At 42.4% G+C, this 16,488-nt stretch overlaps 1 long non-coding RNA gene and 1 pseudogene across 1 annotated transcript; one reads left to right on the top strand and one right to left on the bottom strand.

Annotated features, from left to right (window-relative positions):
- Positions 1 to 4,439: 4,439 nt before the first annotated feature.
- On the bottom strand, positions 4,440 to 8,365 carry LOC108695462. Its single transcript, XR_001932144.2, has 3 exons — positions 7,855 to 8,365; positions 5,020 to 5,112; positions 4,440 to 4,918 (listed from the first exon to the last, which is right to left on the bottom strand). It is a non-coding gene; the product is annotated as an uncharacterized LOC108695462 (long non-coding RNA).
- A 4,748-nt stretch (positions 8,366 to 13,113) lies between these two features.
- On the top strand, positions 13,114 to 16,101 carry LOC108719766 (annotated as a pseudogene).
- The last annotated feature ends 387 nt before the right edge of the window (positions 16,102 to 16,488 follow it).

Genomic DNA, 16,488 nt, shown 5'->3' with positions numbered 1-16,488 from the left:
GCCACCATTTCGTGATGGTCTGTGTGCTGCCTCAGATCACCAGAAATACTGCAGCTCTAACTGTAACAGGAAGAGATCACCTGACCAGAAATACTGCAGCTCTAACTGTAACAGGAAGAGATCACCTGACCAGAAATACTGCAGCTCTAACTGTAACAGGAAGAGATCAGCTGACCAGAAATACTGCAGCTCTAACTGTAACAGGAAGAGATCACCTGACCAGAAATACTGCAGCTCTAACTGTAACAGGAAGAGATCACCTGACCAGAAATACTGCAACTCTAACTGTAACAGGCAGAGATCACCTGACCAGAAATACTACAACTCTAACTGTAACAGGAAGAGATCACCTGACCAGAAATACTGCAGCTCTAACTGTAACAGGAAGAGATCACCTGACCAGAAATACTGCAGCTCTAACTGTAACAGGAAGAGATCACCTGACCAGAAATACTACAACTCTAACAGGAAGAGATCACCTGACCAGAAATACTACAACTCTAACTGTAACAGGAAGAGATCACCTGACCAGAAATACTACACTCTAACTGTAACAGGAAGAGATCACCTGACCAGAAAATACTACAACTCTAACTGTAACAGGAAGAGATCACCTGACCAGAAATACTGCAGCTCTACTGTAACAGGAAGAGATCAGCTGACCAGAAATACTGCAGCTCTAACTGTAACAGGAAGAGATCACGCTGACCAGAAATACTGTACAGTCTAACTGACCAGAAATACTCTAACTGTAACAGGATCACCTGACCAGCTGACCAGAAATACTACTAACTCTGACCAGAAATACTACAACTCTAACTAACAGAAGAGAGGAACTGTAACAGAAGAGATCACACTGACTACCAACTCTAACAGTAAACAGGAAAGAATCTGACCAGAAATACTGCAGCTCTAACTGTAACAGGAAGAATCACCTGACCAAAATACTGCTCTATAACAGGAATCATGACAAATACTACAACTCTAACTGTAACAGGAAGATTGTACCAGCTCTGCAGCTCTAACTGTAACAGGAAGAGATCACCTGACCAGAAATACTGCAGCTCTAACTGTAACAGGAAGAGATCACCTGACCAGAAATACTGCAGCTCTAACTGTAACAGGAAGAGGTCACCTGACCAGAAATACTGCAGCTCTAACTGTAACAGGAAGAGATCACCTGACCAGAAATACTGCAGCTCTAACTGTAACAGGAAGAGATCACCTGACCAGAAATACTGCAGCTCTAACTGTAACAGGAAGAGATCACCTGACCAGAAATACTGCAGCTCTAACTGTAACAGGAAGAGGTCACCTGACCAGAAATACTACAACTCTAACTGTAACAGGAAGAGATCACCTGACCAGAAATACTGCAGCTCTAACTGTAACAGGAAGAGATCACCTGACCAGAAATACTGCAGCTCTAACTGTAACAGGAAGAGATCACCTGAGCAGAAATACTGCAGCTCTAACTGTAACAGGAAGAAGTGTTGAAGCAAAAGACACAACTCTGTCTGTAAATTGGCTCATGTGACCTAACCGGTATAGTTTGTTGGTATGTTTGTGAGTACAGTGAATCCTACGATCGCAGGGGGCGGCCCTTATTTTTTAAAATGGCAATTTTCTATTTATGATTACCCAATGGCACATACTACTAGAAAAGTATATTATTATGAAAATGGTTTATTTACATGAAGCAGGATTTTACATATGAGCTGTTTTATGCAATATCTTTTTATAGAGACCTACATTGTTTGGGGGTATCGTTTTCCTTTAAGCTCCTTGTCCTGATATGATTCTGTATATATTTATTATGTGATTTGTATCCCCCATGTATACTTTTATATATATATTGTACTTTTATGCACCGTACAGCGCTGCGGCTCCTTAACATTGCTTTACAAATAAAGATATACATACATACAAGAAAGGAAATAATTTAAAAACTATAAAAAAAAATGAAGGCCAATTGAAAAGTTGCTTAGAATCAGCCATTGACATATAACATACTAAAAATTAACTTAAAGGTGAACCACCCCTTTAAAGACTTTTAGTCCCTTTTAATGTTGATTTGAACTTTCCCTTCAGAGCCGGGCCAACCCTAGGCAACCTGTCCAGCCACGGGGCCGGCTTAGTGTCTGCTCAATCGCGCATGAGCGAAAGTACACGCCAGCGCGCAAGCGCATTTAAGCGCAAATTACCAGCGGCCGTCAGGGAGACACAGGACCGGACAATGGGTAGGCGTCAGAGCAGGTACGTGCCTGGCGCCCCCTCAGCTTTGCGCCCTAGGCACCTTCCTACTTTGCCTACCCCTAGATCCGGCCCTGTTTCCCTTTAAGGAGAATGCTGATTAAGCGCTTGGCTATATTTACATTTCCAAATAACGAGCAGTTTCCCGCCTGGTAGAGCTGCGTTGTAGGCGCATGTCTGTGGCTTCCCATGAGCAGATCACAAGGAAGTCGTAAGATAAAAATACCCCAAATCTATTGTTTCCCCTCGGCTGGACGTGTGTCTTCTCTTCACTCAGTGTAAAGGGGAAGTACAACTCATGTACATAACACTGTCACATTTCTACTGAAATAGCCCCACTGGTGATTTTATTCACATTGTTTCAATATGTGTGAAATTATATATATGTATATCAGCCCAGCCACCTGCTGAAATATTGCACATGCACAAGTAACACTTCTAATGCTCTTATCATGATGTGAGTTCTACGTCTGTAACTGCTGAATTATTTCTGAGTCTGTACAGAGAGATCCCATAAAACTATGGCAGCATAGGTATTCCCTGTACTAAGCACAATTCAGCAGGAACAGTCCCCTAAGTTTGCTCATAGTCTGTACAGAGAGATTCCATAAAACTATGGCAGCATAGGTATTCCCCTGTACTAAGCACAATTCAGCAGGAACAGTCCCTAAGTTTGCTCATAGTCTGTACAGAGAGATCCCATAAAACTATGGCAGTATAGGTATTCCCCTGTACTAAGCACAATTCAGCAGGAACAGCCCCTAAGTTTGCTCATAGTCTGTACAGAGAGATCGCATAAAACTATGGCAGCATAGGTATTCCCTGTACTAAGCACAATTCAGCAGGAACAGTCCCTAAGTTTGCTCATAGTCTGTACAGAGAGATCCCATAAAACTATGGCAGTATAGGTATTCCCCTGTACTAAGCACAATTCAGCAGGAACAGCCCCTAAGTTTGCTCATAGTCTGTACAGAGAGATCCCATAAAACTATGGCAGCATAGGTATTCCCTGTACTAAGCACAATTCAGCAGGAACAGTCCCCTAAGTTTGCTCATAGTCTGTATAGAGAGATCCCAATAAAAGTAAGGCAGTAGAGGTATGATAGGATGCTGGGAGTTGTAGTAGGTACAGCTGTTGACTCATGTGTTACATTATGTTGCAATGTCTTGATGTAGAGGAGGGAAATTGCAAACTATCTTTATTTTTATTCCGTTTTTGTATTCCTTTTGTCTTCCTGCTTTTCAGACACAGGGAAACATCCCTATTTCCCTTACTCTATCCTTCCTCTTCACAAGGGCAGCCCTCCTCCTTTCAGTATTCTCTCTAAATGGAACAGCTACTGGGAGTGTGACATGCATCAGTGGTAGAATGCTGCCCCTTGCTGGACACTTTATGTACTGAATCCTCAAGTATTTCTGCTACTACAGAGTGAAATCTACATTGCGGATTTAATCTGTTATACAGATAGCTAGAATCTCAGCTGCCATAAAGCAGGACAGGACTGCTGCTTACAATGGGGATCAGATAGGATCTGTGCAGCCACTGGGACAGAATGTTCTGTTATACAGATAGCTAGAATCTCAGCTGCCATAAAGCAGGACAGGACTGCTGCTTACAATGGGGATCAGATAGGATCTGTGCAGCCACTGGGACAGAATGTTCTGTTATACAGATAGCTAGAATCTCAGCTGCCATAAAGCGGGACAGGACTGCTGCTTACAATGGGGATCAGATAGGATCTGTGCAGCCACTGGGACAGAATGTTCTGTTATACAGATAGCTAGAATCTCAGCTGCCATAAAGCAGGACAGGACTGCTGCTTACAATGGGGATCAGATAGGATCTGTGCAGCCACTGGGACAGAATGTTCTGTTATACAGATAGCTAGAATCTCAGCTGCCATAAAGCAGGACAGGACTGCTGCTTACAATGGGGATCAGATAGGATCTGTGCAGCCACTGGGACAGAATGTTCTGTTATACAGATAGCTAGAATCTCAGCTGCCATAAAGCAGGACAGGACTGCTGATTTGTGAGTTAAACAGAAGGAGATCTAGGCATGTAGTTATACTTGTATCTAGTTTTAGGTAACAATGCTTCTTATGATCATTGTGTGCCTGTGGGAACAGAGAGGAAAACAGACGACGGGAGAAAAATAAATAGGATAAAAATGTCAGCCCAGTCGATCAGGTAGAATTAATACATTTCTCTCACACCCAATGGCCAACGGACTGGAGTAAAAGGGCAGTGCCACTAAAGTACTTGGGTATGAAGTTCACTTGGAGCCATAATCTTTGGTTCCTCCAATCACAGTGATCGTATTGTACCCCAGGTGAACAAGTCCTGGGGGCAAAAAATGCCAAGAGGTTTAATTAGCAGATCAATTCCTCTCTGTATTGTCATAGGAGCTTCTCCTCTATTTGTGGAGCACCCACCTAACAGGCACAGGGATGATGCTATTTGCTCCCACATTTAATGGCAGTTACCAAAAAACTGACATTGGGGAGTATATTTCCCATAAGGCTTGGGGGCATTCATTCTGTAATGGCGTAGGCAGTGCCAGGGTCGTGTATTCTATGTGGCACCAAGGGAAAGTACCTAAGGTGGCAGTTTAGAGGGGTGGCACTTGGGTGATCTTTTTTAAACAGCACTTAAACAGAATATCCTGAAATAAAAACAAAATAAATAATAAAAGTACATTACAAAGATTTATAGAATAGCCCCCTCCATCCATTTTACATTCACTTATTGTAAATGTTTACTTACCCTTTAACTAAAGAAGTAGGGCAGAAACTGTGCGGAGGATGTTTTGCGCCACTGTCTGTGCTGCCACTTTAAGAGATTCTCCTTCAGATGAAGCTGTTGGGACATTGCACATAAAATACAATTTATCTCTATTTATACTAACAGTGATAACGTGTTGTTAATAACAGGAATATAGTTAATATATAAATATAATTTAATAACGGCCCTTCGTGAATAGGATGCGGCTAAAGTCTTGGTGCAATTTGGAGCCAATGGCAACTGGTAGAACGTGAATATGAATGAGGTTTCTCTGTTTATCTAAAGGGAGTAAAGTTCAGCACCAGTGATGGTCGAATTTGTCCTGTTTCGCTTCACCCAAAAATTTGCGACTTTCCCGTGAAACAGCGAAAAATTAGCAAAATGCGAATTTAGACGCCCACATCAATTTCAACGCCCGCATTAAAGTCAATGGGCGTCCGAATAATGTTGACGAGCAACAGTTTTGACGCAAACAACTTTTTTAATGTGCGTCCAAAATATATTGACGCCGTCTAATTTTCACCTTCAAATTTTCATGGCAGTTTCACCAATTTTTTCACTGGCAGCAAAATGCGGAAATTTGCAGCAACTTTCGCGCCTGGCGAATTTATTTGCCCATCACTTTTCAGGACAGACCATTGTGTCACCGATACCCCTATTATTTCATCTACCCCTGCCAGTAAGTAGTCTCTCCCTGCCATGTATATACTGGATATAGTGAATAAAGTACCCCCTCTTGTAAAATATAAGGATATTATAAGTTACTGAGGAGTTTCATGACCATATAAAAGTACGAGGCCGAAGGCCGAGTGTTTTTATACAGGTCATGGAACTCCGAGGTAACGTCTAATATCCTCATATTTTACAAGAGGGGGTACTTTATTTATTATAATACACAAGTTTCAGTGAGTCATGTCACAGAAATTACATCAGAACTCACCGTTTATAACTGATGACATCAGAACTTTTTTATCATTTACAAGATATTCATGGCTTTTGTGTATTATATAAATATTATAAAAAAAAAATGCCGCATCCAACGGACTGTCCCTGTACCCCTTAATTCTCATTAATCTGCACATATCTGTCTGCTAATCAATTCCAACACACAAATAAATCCCAATTATAAAAAAAATGCTGTAAAAAAATGAATGAGAAATACCACCATCTAGTGGTTACTTTGCAATTAGCAGTTTGGTTATACTGTAATAACTGACAGCTGTTTGTGACAATGTAGCAGAAGAGGTTGTTCACCTTTGAGTTAACCATTAGTAGGATGTAGAGAGTGATATTGTGAGATAATTTGCAATTGGTTTTCATTTTTTATTATTTGTGGGTTTTGACTTATTTAGCTTTTTATTCAGCAGCTCTCCAGTTTGCAATTCCAGCCATCTGGTTGCTAAGGTCCAAATTCCCCTAGCAACCATGCATTGATTTGAATAAGAGACTGGAATATGAATAGGAGAGGCCTGAATAGAAAGATGAGGAATAAAAAGTAACAATAACAATACATTTGTAGCCTTACAGAACATTTGAAGGCTGGTAAGAGTCAAAATAAGGCAAATAATTTTAAAAAATCAATAAAAAATAAATAATGAAGACCAATTAAAACAGTGATTTGAATTCACCATTCTGTAAAGATACTAAAAGTTAAATCAAAGGTGAATCACCCATTTAAGAGACTAGGGGGCAAATTCACTAAGATGCGAAGCGCCGAACGCTAGCGTTAATTCGCTAGCGTTTGGCATTTTCGCTACTGCGCAAATTCACTAATGAACGCTGGCGTAGTTTCGCTAGTATTACTTCGCAACCTTACGCCAGGCGAAGTTTCGCTAGCGACGTAACTACGCAAATTCACTAACTTGCGCAGTGTACTGAACGCTACCTTTTACGCTAGACTTCCTTCGCCACCTCAGACCTGGCGAAGCGCAATAGAGTAGATAGGGATTGTTTCAAAAAAAGTCAATTTTTTTTCTAAGTCCCAAAAAAACGCTGGCGTGTTTTATACATGATGGGTGATAGGCTGAAAAAGATCGAACATTTTTTGGGGCTCCCCTCCTTCCCCCCTACATTTCCTGACTCATGGCAACTTACCTAGACAGTGGGCACATGTGTAGGGCAAAATAAAATTTTTATTGGCTGATTTGAAGGTTTTCTAGCCATTTGTAGTGCTGATACGTGTTCCTCCATTGAAATTTGAATTTCGCGCCGTATGCAAATTAGCCTTCGCTAGTGTAACTTCGCTTCACTTAGTGAATCAACGCTAGCGCAACTTCGCAACCTTACGCTACCCCTAAGCGCAACTTCGGATTTTAGTGAATTTGCGGAGCCCTGGCGAAACTAACTAAAGGATAAGTAAACCTTTAAAATAAGTGAATGTTAAATTGATGAGGGGTCTATTCTAAGCAATTTTGCAATGTACATTATAAATAGTGAATAAAGTACCCCCTCTTGTAAAATATAAGGATATTATAAGTTACAGAGGAGTTTCATGACCATATAAAAGTACGAGGCCAAAGGCCGAGTGTTTTTATACAGGTCATGGAACTCTGAGGTTACTTCTAATATCCTCATATTTTACAACTGGGGGTACTTTATTTATTATAATACACAAGTTTCAGTGAGTCATGTGACTGAAATGACATCAGAACTCACCGTTTATAACTGATGACATCAGAACTCACTGTTTATAACTGATGACATCAGAACTCACTGTTTATAAGGATATGATTTACAAGATATTCATGGCTTTTGTGTATTATACATTAAAGGACATGTCAACCATTTTTCCAGTTTTGGCATGCCTGTATACATTACCTTAACCCAACCCAAACCGCATTAGTTTCACACCGAAATTCCCCTCCTGCTCCCTGCACCACTGCGTTCTTTCTCGGTAGATTCAAGCATTTACCCGGCGGCCATTTCTTCCGGGTTGAGAGCTTCCTGATTGTATTGCACATGCGCCAATTGTCCCTCCCGTCTGATCTCTACATTATGGTTACTATGTTATTATGGATATTATGGAAAAGGCAGTGTAATAGTTAAAGTCTCCGATGATTCTCAGCTCGCTGCAGTCAGCAGAAGAAATATGTGCTTGGAGGAGGAGGAGGGGGGAGGAGAGTTAAGATCTACAAGTCTGTATAGCAACCGGCAATGCTATTTGTTGATTGGCGGATCAAATGGATAGGCGTGTTTTGAGAGGTCACTAATGATGCGGCTGAAAGTTTTAGTCAAAGCCGATTTCCCTCTACTGCGTATGAAAGATTATTTGCTAGAAAGTGCGCATGTGCAAATCGCCAAGCGCGAGCGCTTGTTCTGAAGGGAGGGGGGAGAGAGGCACATCATGGAGGAAAGAAACTGGAAGCGGAAATCAACCAAGCTGCTTAGCGGATTGCTTTTCAAGGACTGGAGTAATCGGTATGTGAAGAATGTAGTGAGGCTTTTTACTGATTAAATTATTGCTGTGGGGGTTGACATGTCCTTTAATAATGCCCTAACCCCTATCTAGCCTGCCTTGTGGATTCCCAATAGCTGGAGGTCTGTGGTTAGGGTTGGGGGCCCAGGGTTAGGGTTGGGATTATGTTTGGAGTTAGAAAGTTGGGATAAGGATTGGGGAACTGGGGTTTTGGATTTAGTGTGTGTGCTGTGGAGTTAGGGTTATTGTTGGGGAGCTGGGGTTTGAGTTAAGGTTGGAGAGCTGGGGTAGGGAGCTTGGAATGGGGTTACGGTTGGGGAACTGGGGTTGGAAAGCTAGGGTCGGGGTTATGGTTAGAGAGCTGGAGTCGAAGAGCTAGGGATGGGGTTAAGGAGCTGGGGTTGGGGTTGTAGAGCTAGGGTTAAGGTTAGGGAGCTAGAGTTGGGGTTGGAGAGCTGAGGTTGGGGTGAAGGTTAGGGAGCTAGAGTTGGGGTTGGAGAGCTGGGAATAGGGTTAAGGTTGGGGAACTGGGGTTTAGGGTGGGGTTGAAGAACTAATATAAAGGTTGGTGTTAAGGTTGGTGAGCTGGAGAAAGGGTTGGGGTAGGGGTAAATGTTGGGTGTTGGGATTTGGCTTTTAAATTACTTATTTTAAAGAGAAACAAGATTTAATTTCCCACCAGTCATACTGAATCTCAAGGCAGTCTTAGAGGATGATATTTGCTGAGACCAGGGAATAACAAAAGGGGCATAAAAAGTTGAGAAGAAAATGTCTTTCTCCTGCAATTGAAATTCTTTAAAAAAAAATGTATTTCATTTATCAACTTGTCTCACATTTTTTGATTTTTTTAAGAATTTCAAGATCCATTCAAACCACATACTCCACAAATCTCCGCTCACTTTTCGTGGCTCTATGAAATTCCAGAGCCAATTGCTAAATTAAATCGTGGCTGCAAAGACGTCACTTAATACAATAGAATGGCAGCGACTGAGCCGGCCTTTATTTCCCAGCTGTCATTATATACATGTATGTGCTCACGGAAGTGACTGCCCAGCATGTACCAAACGCACAACGTGTTTAGTCGCCAGCCAGTGATATGGATGGAACACCATACGGTGAGACTTTAAGGCCCTGTCTGTCTGTCTGTCTGTCTGTCTGTCTGTCTGTCTGTTTGTCTCAGACTGGATTTCTTCCTGTATTGTGGAAGTTTTAGGACATGACGCGCCAGAAGGAAACCCTCCCCAACTTCCTTTCCTGCCCCTCAGTCTTTAGAGCCTGCGACAGACCAACACTAACTGTCATATTAGCAGGCTCTGTGATTGGCTCTGCTGGGGGAGTGGATTCCCTGGCAGCTCAGTGTCTTTCCCTACACTTGGCAGCGGAACAGATGGGCATAGATACAACACTACAAACCTTATATAGTAGTTGAGGTTGACATTATCCATTTAGTTCAGCCTTTTATCCATGTAAATTCTACATCGAGCTGATCCAGACCAAGAAGCCTCTCCTGGGTCCATGTACATAAGGGGAAATACACTTAATCATGAAAACATGCCCTCTGCAGGCAGAAGATGATATTGCACTCCCACCCTGCCCGGTACTGACTGCCACGTGCTTTCCCAGGAAGGACAGACCCCCCCCCTGCATCTGGCAGCTGAGAATGATCACTCGGAGGTCATGAAGTTGTCATGAAGTTGTTTTTGAAGCACAAACCTGATCTGGTGATCTCTGCCAACATGAAGGGATCCACCTGCACCCACATTGTAGCCTCTAAAGGATGAGTGTCTGTCATTAAAGGGATACTGTCATGGGGAATTATTTTTTTTTCAAAACGCATCAGTTACTAGTGCTGCTCCAGCAGAGTCAGTTTTTCAAAAGAGCAAACAGATTTTTTTATATTTAATTTTGAAATCTGACATGGGGCTAGACATTTTGTCAATTTCCCAGCTGCTCCAAGTCATGTGACTTGTGCTCTGATAAACTTCAATCACTCTTTACTGCTGTACTGCTGTTGGAGTGATATCACCCCCTCCCTTCCCCCTCAGCAGCCTAACAACAGGACAATGGGAAGGTAACCAGATAGCAGCTCCCTAACACAAGATAACAGCTGCCTGGTAGATCTAAGAACAGCACTCAATAGTAAAATCCAGGTCCCACTGAGACACATTCAGTTACATTGAGAAGGAAAAACAGCAGCCTGCCAGAAAGCATTTCTCTCCTAAAGTGCAGGCACAAGTCACATGACCAGGGGCAGCTGGGAAATTGACAAAATGTCTAGCCCCATGTTAGATTTCAAAATTGAATATAAAAAAATCTGTTTGCTCTTTTGAGAAATGGATTTCAGTGCAGAATTCTGCTGGAGCAACACTATTAACTGATGTGTTTTGAAAAAAACATGTTTTCCGATGACCGGATCCCTTTAAGTAAGCCCCTTTTTTCACAGGTAAAAGAATGGGCTCTATGACCAAACAGGACATTTTATTAAGATATACAAAATACACATTGTTTTGCAACACTATTCACTTGATTTGTGATAACTGTAGCTAATTATATATGAGATGTGTTACAACACATGTACCACTAGGGGTCACTTAGGTACAAAGTATAAATAATTGTGCACAGTTGCTGTTTAAGTGGCTTGAAAAAAGACCTGGTCTGAAACGTTGTGTTTTCTCTGGGTCAAGAGCCTGTGTCTCAATAAAGGCATTTTAAGAAAATACATTCATGGATGGTGTTGTCTGTGATACAAAGAATTTGATAATCAGTTGGTGGTGGAAACTGTGAGACTTGCACCAAATGAAAGGATTTTTGGAGGTATTAGTGCTGACTAAACTCTTGTTGGATTCCCCCCTGCCATGAATTACAGAAATGTTACAAGATTCGCAGACACAAATAGAACTTTGTTTTAAAACCTATATAATTGCCCCCCCCCCCATCTTCTTGGAAAAAATTCATTGTTGACATCTCCATCCTTCCTGCCTTATGATCTGATCTGCTCATTGTACCGGCCGCTCCATTAGCCGCTTCCTCTGAGGCTCATACAATTGTTCTGGGGCCAAAGCCTTCGGTGCTGAAAGGTTAACGGGGCCCCCTCTTATAGGGAAACCCCTGAGCTTTCATTGCTGCTTCCCTTTCTCTTTCCACCATTCTGCAGTGATCAGTAAAAGTGGCTCCCACTCATCATGCGCTTTCCTACTCAATGAAAGATTTCCAACTGCACTTACTATAGGGAGCAGAAGACTTAAAGGGGAACTCCAGCCAAGAAGTGTTTATTGCATAATGAAAACAAAGAAGCCTCCCACTATCCAGTTATTTCTCATTCCCACTGGTTTTAAAGTTATTTGTAAATGTAAGAGTCTGGGGGCCTCATTTATAGGGCTCCATGCACCCAGGGTCGGACTGGCCTGCCGGGAGTCCGGGAAAAAACCCGGTAGGCCCAGCCTTGGTGGGCCCCTAGGCCCTTGCTTTAGTTCATATGCAACTTGCAATGGCCGTGCAGTCCGGTGAACACATAAGCACGGTGTGGGCCTCAGTAAACTCAGTAAATGGCAGTGGGCCCAGCGCTCCTGCTGCCCGTGCCATGTCAGTCACTTCTGTTCCACCCATAGTTGGTGCTGGTTGGAGTCGAGGCTGCTGAGGACCCTGCTATCACGTGAGCATTCCTGCTGGTGATTGGCTGCACTGTGCCTGCATGTAAATTGTACGTTATTGGTAGGAATCAGCCAAAGTAAAGCTGGTACCACATGCGCATTGACATTATTTTAGGTGCGGCTCTCGACTGACTCATTCTGGACTGGAACTGATCGTGGTGGCCGTGCAATCTAACTTGACTTTACTGGCTGCTGTACTGATTCTAAAGCCTCCAATTGGTAACCTCTTACAGCAGCACCAAAGGTGGCACAGGTACTGGTCTAACTAAATAGATGTTCAAAAATTCTATAAATGCTCTTTGTGTCACTGTTACTAGGGTGGGGATGAGCAGACAAAAAGTTGCAAGGGGGTAGTACACCTTTAAGTTAACTTTTATTTTGTTATAGAATGGACAAATTCTGTTTCAATTGATATTCATTTTTTTATTTTGTATACTAATGATTTGCCTTCTTCTGACTCACACGATCCCTCGTTGCTAAGGGAATTTAGACGCTAGCAACCAGAGCAGTGCTTAAATTCCAAACTAGAGATTTGAACAAAATGCTAAGTACTTAAAAAAAACACAAATAATAAAAAATGAAGAGCAATTGCAAATTGTCTATCACTCTTTGGGTCCTATTAAATGTTAACTATATTGTATGTGCCCTTGAGATGAGGTTTGCTGGTTGGCCTCAGGCACCCCAGTCCGACACTGCATGCACCTGGCAAAGTGCGTTACATTTCGGGGGGCAGAGACCTGAGGACTGCATTCTGGGGCAACTCTCTACACTCAGCCCCAGCGGTGACATAATTAGTATGCGGCGGTTGCCCCTCATAACAACATTTTGGAGGGGCCCCGTCCACCCACTCCCCACCCTGCGCCAGACTCTCCTGCCTGTGACCCCCTTTCCCTGTCTGCAGGTTAGAGAGCGACTGGGGAGGGGGCTATTCTACTCCCACGGGGTCTACTTACTCTATAGTTACACCACGAGCTTCGGATTTTTCCAGTAAGAAATGCAGTGCTCCCCACAATGACCAGCCAACCCCCCAAATCTGTACCAGATTTGCTGCACATGAAAGAGTAAAGTGGGGGAGGTGAGCCTGTGAATAATATCTATCTCCTGTGTTGGTCAGTACATGCTTCTGTTGTACAGCGCTGCGGAGTATGTTGGTGCTTTATAATTACCAGTTAATATAATGAAATCAAATAACTTTTTGAATTTTCAGGGTCTTGAAAAATAGTCAGGGTCCACCCCACTGCACTTGGCATCTCAGTCTGGCCATGAAAGCCTGGTTAGACTATCCATGGACTACCCCGGTGTGCAGGCCAATGTGGCTACCACTTGGCAGGTAACCAAATAAATAAATTGCAATTTTTTTTTAATCAGGATGGTTATCAGCTCACAGATATATCTAATACTGTATATCAGAGGCAATAACTTCTATTGAGCTTCTGTAATATTAGAAGAACAGGCAGTGATTGATTATAATAATAATAATGTTTTGCCATAAACATCAAAATAAGGGAAAGTCATTATTTGGCATAAAACACAGTGGGCCTTTATTAAAACAACATTGCAATGCCTTTAACATTATTAGGAGTCTGAAAAAAGGAGTGGCATGTTGAATTACTCCTAAAGGGTTACCAAACATGTAAGGACCTAAAAGATGAGTCCTTGTTTTTGGGATCTATCCTGGATCATTCTCAAACACAAGGCCTTACATGGACAAGATCTTTCCAGAAGAGGAAAGGTTCTGAAGAGGAGGCCTTGCACAATCAAGAACTATTCAGCATGGTTCTGAAGAGATCTTAGTCAAGATCTTTTCAGAATGGTTCTGTGGAGAAGGCCTTGCATGTTTGAGATCTTTCCAGAATACTTTTGAAAAGGAGGCCTTTCATGGTCAAGATGGTTATGGTTATGAAGAAAAGGTCTTGCATGGCCGAGATCCTTCCAGAATGGGTCTGAAGAGGAGGCCTTGCATTGTTGAGACATTTCCAGAACGGTTCTGAATAGTAGGCCTTGCTTGGTCGAGATATTTCCAAAATGGTTCTGAGGAGATCTTACATGGTCAAGATCTTTCTTTAATGGTCCTGAGGAGAAGGCCTTGTTTTGTCAAGTCTTTACAAAATGTTTCTGAATGGTCATTGGTCATGATCTTTTCAGAATGGTTCGAAGGAGAAAGACTTGCATGGTTAAGAGCTTTTCAGAATGCTTCTGAAGAGGAGGCCTCACATGGTTGAGATCTTTCCTGAACGGTTCTGAAAAGGAGGCCTTGAATGATGAGTCTTAACATACAGAAAGATTTATCGGTTTTGGCCCATTCTTTCTGTAGAATGGATGTGCCCCTTACACTTTGCTGCCAGATCTGGATTCTTGGATACTGTTTGATTCCTTGTGGAATGTGGAGCCAATCCAACCCTTGAGTGGAAAGACAGCCATACAGTACTCTGCAGCAAAAAAACCATCAGGATGTTGTGAGTTTTTTGCTGAAGAAGAACCACAACACCGTAAAGCTGATCGAGGACCAAAAGGTATGTTCCCATCACTAGAAACTTTCACATATCCCTGCTGTTGTGGTGTTATCTGACATGAGGTATAGCCTGGTGCCCAAGGAAATATTTTATCTCATTTGGGGGTTGTAACAATTTCGAATTCTACAGACATTGTAGGGTTGACTTGGCTCATTACCCTAAAACTCTAACAGAGTAGGAATTGTACTTTACTGGAAACAATTGTGGAGGAACTGGCCATTTACTTGGTACTTTCAGTTCATCTTTGATCTCATGGTCTGTGGGAAATGAAACGATAACAGAAATGTATCCTTAATTCCAGTGCCCCCTTGGACACAGCAGTCAATCTTTCTAGAGCTTTCAACATCACTGCCTTTAAGGAGAAAGAAGGAGCAGTGGACCTTCTGAATGCTGCCAAATACAGTGAGAACATGGCCAGAACAGAGCTGCTCACCATAGCGTCTGGAAGCACAAACCCTGGATTCATATTGAGAGCTGTAGGCCACAGATGCACAACCAAACTGGATTGTTTGTTTAAGTGTGAAAAGAATGATGTTGTGGCTCACTCAGCAGTTCAGAAATACTTGATGGAAATCTAGAACGGGAGCCTGGAATAGGCCACATGAAAATTAGTTCTCTAGTCCATAACATTCCTAGCCTGTCCACCTGCGGGGCTTGTGTTTTCTCTACCTCTTAAGCTTCGGTTTAACAAGATCCCTATCATGAAGTTCATGAGTTACTTGGCATCTCATATCTTCCTGATTGTATTATTTTTTACTGACAATCATCAACCCACTGCTGAGCCCTATATATGAAGGGCACATGGTTCCACATTGGAATTAGTGGCTGCTCTTAGTTTGGCTCTAAGGCATTCTTGTCTCTGAACTCACCCACCATGGAGAAAGAGCTGGCCTTGCGTGGATACAAGTATTTGTTTTGAGGTTTTCTGCTGCAGCATTCTTCTGCCATTTTCTTGCCTTTCTGTTTTCCGATTGGTTACATTGCCTTTTTGCCAGGAACATTTTACTTGGTCTTTTGTCCAGTTTTTGGAGTTCCTCACCTTCCACTATCTGTTTGAACCTTGGGCAATAATCATTAGAGATCTGGTAAAGGACCTGACTCGATATTCTGTCATATGGGCTTTATTCAATGTGGCCTTCACAATGCAACTCTCGGCTGTCCAACCAGTCTACCCTGATGTCACTCCTGCTCACTCACTAAATGAAACTGTAATGGTCCCAATAAGTCCAACATTCAAGATCCCATTGACATTACAGTCCTTTTGTTCTTCTCCCTGTGTGGTGTTGTTGAACCGGGGTGCCTTCCCACGCTCCATATCAGCCTAAAATCTTATTACAAGGTTAATTTGCCCTTTAAGTATCTTCATCATCATCTTCAGGCTAAATGGAGTGTTCCAGGAAACTGGTCTCCTTCAGTAAGGGCACAGTTCGTTGAGATAAAAATAGCTGATTTAAGAAAAATTATAAAGCAAGATTCCAGGCAATAAATGTCATTACTGAGCTGTGATTTGACTTCTTTTAGGGAAATTGTGCTCAGCCATTGCCAGAAATCGGATGAGCGAGGAGGATATTGATGGTTTCTCAGACACGCGCTCTATTGACCTCTTGGCGCAAACGTCGCTCAGTTGAATTTGTACTCTGGCCAAAAGAACAATATAAATGGCTCCAGAATAAGGATTTGTTGCCCTTTATTTCCATTTATGTTCCTATTTATGGAAAATTCAGCACCTCGCAAGGTGGATCCATGAAGAATGAGACCTGCCCAATTCCTAGTTGTGTCCATTTTGGTGCACCAGGGAGCCCTGCACTCAGCACCTGTCTTGATCAGCCGTTATATAAAGGGGCCCTGTTTTTAGGGGAGCACAACACTAGTT

The sequence above is a fragment of the Xenopus laevis genome, chromosome 6S, assembly GCF_017654675.1.
Source record: "Xenopus laevis strain J_2021 chromosome 6S, Xenopus_laevis_v10.1, whole genome shotgun sequence".
Classification (NCBI taxonomy): Eukaryota; Metazoa; Chordata; class Amphibia; order Anura; family Pipidae; genus Xenopus; species Xenopus laevis.
The sequence above is the reverse complement of the archived record's forward strand: the minus strand, read 5'-3'. Positions and strand labels throughout refer to the sequence as shown.